We start from the raw sequence: 5,907 nt of genomic DNA on the forward strand, positions 1-5,907 counted from the left end.
TTTTTTTTTTTTTTTTTTTTTTTTTAGATGAAGTCTCGATCTGTCATCCAGGCTGGAGTGCAGTGTACAATCTCAACTCACTGCAATCTCTGCCTCCTGGGTTCATGAGATTCTCTTGCCTCAGCCTCCTGAATAGCTGGGATTACAGGTGCATGCCACTGTGCCTGGCTAACTTTTTTTTTTTTTTTTTTTTAAGTGGAGATGGAGTTTTCACCATGTTGGCCAGGCTGGTCTCCAACTCCTGACCTCAAGTGATCCGCCCACGTCGGCCTCCCAAAATTCTGGGATTACAGGTGTGAGCCACCATGCCCGGCCAATTTCGAAAGCACTGGGTTTCTATAAAAATCAAAGGACATCTCTGTATGTATTGTGATGTCATTTCAGGCAGTGGAATTACTATAGGAAATCCTGGTAACTCAGAAGGAAATGCTTGTGCAAAGGACTGCCCTAAGCGAAATAGTTAGTGGGAGTAGCCCACTAACTAGAATCTAGGTGTATTTGTCTGCCAGGGCCGCCATAATAGAATACTGTAGACTGGGTGGCTTAAATGACAGAAATTGATTTTCTCACAGTTCTGGGGGTTAGGTTGCTAGCAGGATTGGTCTCTGTGGCTGGCAGATGGCCACCTACTTCCTGTGCCCTCACGTGTGCACATGCATCCTTAGTGTGTCTCTGTATATCCAAATATGCTCTTCTTATAAGGACACCAATGATGTTGGATGCGGGCCCACCCTAACAGGCTCATTTTAACTTGATCAGCTTTTTCAAGGCTCTGTCTCCAAATACAATAGCATTCTCAGGTTCAGAGGTTAGCACTTCAACATATGAGTTTCGGGACACATAATTCACCCCGCAACACAATGATTCTATATGTTTTTAATAACCACAAACACGTATAACCAAAAATGTATTCATGTGTTAAGGGATAAGTGTAGAGGAAGAATAGAGATGACATTTAAATGTGTTAAAATGCACTAAAAAGGAAAAAAAAATTGGAAAAAGCATTTCCCAAAAGAGTTAAACCATTGTCAAATCATTTCAAGCCAGTAGTAAGCTGGGTTAATTGTCAAATGCTTCAGCAAGCTCAAGTGGGGGAGTTAACAGCAGTTATTATCTTAAAAAGAACACATTTCTTTTAATGCTATTATGTTTTAGAAGTGCATAAAAGGTTTCCAAGGAGAGTCCCTTTTGTGTAATGATGCAAATTGTACCGAGTGGTATGCATCATTTCTGGGGTGATATCTGGGGGTAAAGTCAGAAAAATCTAAAGCCTTAGCAATATGTTAAGGTAAATTTTCTTGAACTGGAAGAATGGAGGTAGCTTCTGAAGATGGAATACACAGAGCTTTGTAAAATAGAGATAATAAGAGGGAAATAACAGGTTTTAGAATCTTGTAGGTTTCCTGCTGTTTATAGTTCATAGATCCAAATATAGCTGTGTTTTAAGTTTTTGAAACATCCATTTTGTGTGAAAATCCATCTCTATAGACAGTCTCGGCCTTAGTGAAATAGACTAGGAAAGGAATATCAGTAACTGCACAAATCTCTTTAAAAGGAAATGATTTGCACCAAGGATTCCTGGCTATCTGGATTTTCTGAATATAAACCAAAGAAATTCTGGGGAAAACAGCAGAATAAAAGCATTAAAATGGAAGAAGAAAGAAAGAAATCAAAAGGGAGATATAAGAGTCTCTACTATGACTAATTTTTACTTCTGCTAAGTTACTTTTTTATTTCCTGGCACTAATCTCCTTCCGAGGCCAAGAACTTTTATCTCACTTATTTATGCTCCATTACGAGTATTTCTCCTGAGGTTGGTATTTGGGTAGTGTGGAACAATCGAACGTTTGCAAGTGCCTTGGCAAAGAATCGTTGTTTCTATTTTCTTTCTCTCTCTCTCTCTTTTTTCCACCATGAATCAATTAGACATTTACCTTTATTACATTTATGAATGTACCCTGAGTCTAAAAAAGCTCTGGGTGAATCTAGGCTACACATCAAGTATCTCTGAAGTGTTTAGGTGCTACTGGGATGATAACTTCATAAATAATTATGTGCTACATTTTGTTATTATTCACTAATGAGACATATTCCTTTTAAAGTTGTTGCAAAGAACCCATCTGTGAAATTCCAGTAAAGATTTATCACTGTTTTAATATCCCCCAAGTCCCCATCTCTGATACCCCATCTTGCTTCCAAACTTCTTGAGGAAGTTGAAAGTTCAATGGCGGTCCCTCTGTTGACTCCATCTTTATCATTGTCTCCATCACAGGTATTTTGTTCTAATGGCATCTCCCAATGAACCATTGTTGTGTTAAATTATCAATCAGATGTTCACAGCGAATCTGTAACTGTGCATACAATTAAGATGTGATGTAATTTACAAAGTGATGTAACAATGGGATGCGGCTCAGTCTCATAGTCCCCTTATCATGAATGATCAGGCAAAAACCCACCCTATGCCTGTGTTTGAGATGATTTTCCAATAATATTCTCTATTTGCATTGCATTATTTACATTTTATACTTTCACAAAGTGAAAAGTACAGCAGTAGGAATAGCCAGCACTAAGCACAAGTGATATTGGCCAAAAGTCTCTTTCTCGGCCAGGTGTGGTGGCTCAAGCCTGTAATCCCAGCACTTTGGGGGGCCAAGGCGGGCAGATGGCTTGAGCCCAGGAGGTTGAGACCATCCTGGGCAACACGGCAAAATCCCATCTCTACTAAAAATACAAAATAAATCAGCTAGGTGGGGTGACACATGTCTGTAGTTCCAGCTACTTGGGAGGCTGAGGTGGGAGGATTGCTTGAGCCCTGAAGGCTGAGGCTGCAGTGAGCTCTGATTGTGCCACTGCACCACTCCAGCCTGGGTGACAGAGTGAGACCCCATCTGAAAAAAAAAAAAAAAAAAAAAAGAAGTCTTTTTCTCTGTCTCTCTCTTTCTACCTGCTTTTACATATTTTACATAATGTCTGTTTTAATCCAGGCCCTGTATCAAAGCACTGGGCATTAAATATTCAAAGATGAATAAAGTAAAGTAGCAATGATAATTCAATATAATAAATGCTATGCCCATTGTATAAACTAGAGGCTATTGGAGCATATCTTAGTTTAGGGCACACCTAAATTGGAGTCTAAGAAAAATATGATGTGTGAGTGTTTACTTAGTTGATCATTCCAAGAAGCAGAGGTGAAAGTGTGGAGAGTGAGAGAGGGGATTAAAAAAAAGTTGATAAAGGATGTCAATGAGCCACTGTGGGCATCAGGGGCACAATCCCACTGGAGTCCCTCTGAAGAACTGGGTAGAACGTACCTCAGAATCATCTCACTGGAGGATCCACTGATTCCAGCCCCCTACTAATTGGCCGTTGCCTCTGGGGTGTATTAGTGTCCTCCACACTTGCATATTGCTTCTGTAACCAAGCTGAGCAGCTTTGTATGGATTCAGAGAGAGCCCAGAGGCAGCAAAGCAGAGGGAAGCTTCAGAGAGGATTTGAAGTGGGGAGTGGGCAAAGCACATGAGCCCCTTCCCAGGAGGGCCAAGAAGCTGTGGCACAGAGCATCACAAGCATTGGCTACAAAAATAAAATTAAGGGGCTCCTAATTTTATTTTGGAGAAGGGAGAGGAGGTTTCCCAGAGTAAACAAGCCCGAAGTTAAACCTCGAAGAGGAATGGGCAAAGGAGAAAAGGCGTTCTAGTATACAGAGGAGCTTGAGCAAAAGAGGGAGCACACTAAGAGAAGTGCGAATATTTAGGTAGGGTTAATGTGCAAGAATAGAGAGAAAGAGATGAATCCAAAAGAAATTCAGGAAGTTGACTGACAAGACTTGTGAAAGGCAAATGGTGTTTTAATGGGAGAAAGGTGGAGAAAGAAGTTTCTGGTTATGGCGGCAGAGTAGGCGGATACAGAGGGAAGGATAGAAAACTTGTTTATGTGATGAGGAATATGGCAAGTTCAGCTTTGCTCATTAAATGTCTATGGTGCCTATAGAATGTACAGGTGGTGACATCTTATAATTACATGTCTGAAACATGAATCCATTAGATACCTGCCTTTATTCGATTTATCAAAGCACTCTGAACCTATTTAAGCACTGGGTGCATCTGGCCATGCATTAACTGTCTCTGAACTCAGGGGAGAGGTGAAGTCTAGAAACACAGATGTATCTAAACCCATCCTAAGGGGTTATCAAGATGTAGGTGTAAGTGAGATTATGCAGAGTATGTAGAATGAGGAGAGACGAGAGTAGAGAACAGAGCCTTGATGTTTAAATGGCAGGTAAAGAAAGAGAACTCCAAGATGGATATTGAGAACCTGTGGTTGAAGGAGTAGAAGGAAAATCATGAGAAAGTAATAAAATGGGAACCAAGGGCAGTGAGAATGCCGGGGAGAGACGACAACAATGCCAGCCACTATACAGAGGTCAAGGAAATTAAAAGTGAAAAGTATCTTTTGGGTTTAGTGATGGAGAATTGGTTGGGGATCATAGCATAGTGAGAGTTGCTGCTGCCATGCCACACCAGGCCCTGGGCCAGGCGCTTTGTGTCCACTCTTTCACTGAATCCTCCAGCCAGCCCTCTGAGTTGTTGCCACGATTCTATGCAGAGTGTGACACATGAGGGGTGGAAGACACAGAAAGATTATGTCACGGCCGGGCGCGGTGGCTCACACCTGTAATCCCAGCACTTTGGGAGCCCGAGGCAGACGGATCATGAAGTCAGGAGATCGAGACCATCCTGGCTAACACGGTGAAACCCCTTCTCTACTAAAAATACAAAAAAAAATTAGCTGGGCGTGGTGGCGGGCGCCTGTAGTCCCAGCTACTCAGGAGGCTGAGGCAGGAGAATGGCGTGAACCCAGGAGGCGGAGGTTGCAGTGAGCCGAGATCACGCCACTGCACTCCAGCCTGGGTGACAGAGCAAGACATCATCTAAAAAAAAAAAAAAAAAGAGCCTGCTCTCTGGTTTATGTATGGCCACTTTCCACTATGTTCTCACGTGGTGGAAGGGGTGAGAGAAGTTGCTAGATCTCTTTAGTAAGGACACAAAACCATTTTGTGAGGGCTTCACCCTTATGACCTAATAACCTCCCAAAGGCCCCACCTTCAAATACCCTCGCATTAGGGATTACGTTTCAGCACATGAATTTGGGGTACAGTGTTGGAGGGGACTTAAACATTCAGTCTATAGCAACTATAATACCTCATAGATGCCACACCAGGAGGAAGAATATCTTTTCCATGGAGACAGGAGGGAAGAAGGTAAGGGACATGTGAAGGCAAATATTGACTGTGTTGGAGTGGACGAAATTTGTGCAATTCACATAAGCTTCCATTTTCTCTGTTAAGACTTTGAGTTCCTTTTCTGTGTGTTTGTTTGTTCATTTGTTTTTTTGTTTGTTTGAGACAAGTGTCACTCACTCTGTTGCCCAGGCTGGAGTGCAGTGGTGCAATTTCAGCTCACTGCAACCTCCACCTTCCGAGTTGAAGTGATTCTCCTCCCTCAGCATCCTGAGTAGCTGAGATTACAGGCACGTGTTACCACGCCCAGCTAATTTTTAGTAGAGTTGGGGGTGCCACCATGTTGGCCAGGCTGGTCTTGAACTCCCAGCCTCAAGTGATGTGCCCACCTCAGCCTCCCAAAGTGCTGGGATTATAGGCATGAGCCACTGTGCCTGGCCTTTGAGTTCCTTTTCTGAGGCAAAGTAGGGCAACGTGAAGATATGATAGGGAAACTGAGGGCAGAGGTGAAATTTCAGAATAATTGCTGGGGGAAGAAGACATCTCTAAATCCGGGGCCTCAAAGCTTGTCTGCTTCTAAGAACTGTCTATCCTCCCATGCCATCTACCCAGATGCAGTTGGATCACCCATGTTCCAATTTTCTCTGCATACAATATAAACACTTTAT

The sequence above is a fragment of the Rhinopithecus bieti genome, unplaced genomic scaffold (assembly GCF_001698545.2).
Source record: "Rhinopithecus bieti isolate Rb0 unplaced genomic scaffold, ASM169854v2 scaffold_32955, whole genome shotgun sequence".
NCBI lineage: Eukaryota > Metazoa > Chordata > Mammalia > Primates > Cercopithecidae > Rhinopithecus > Rhinopithecus bieti.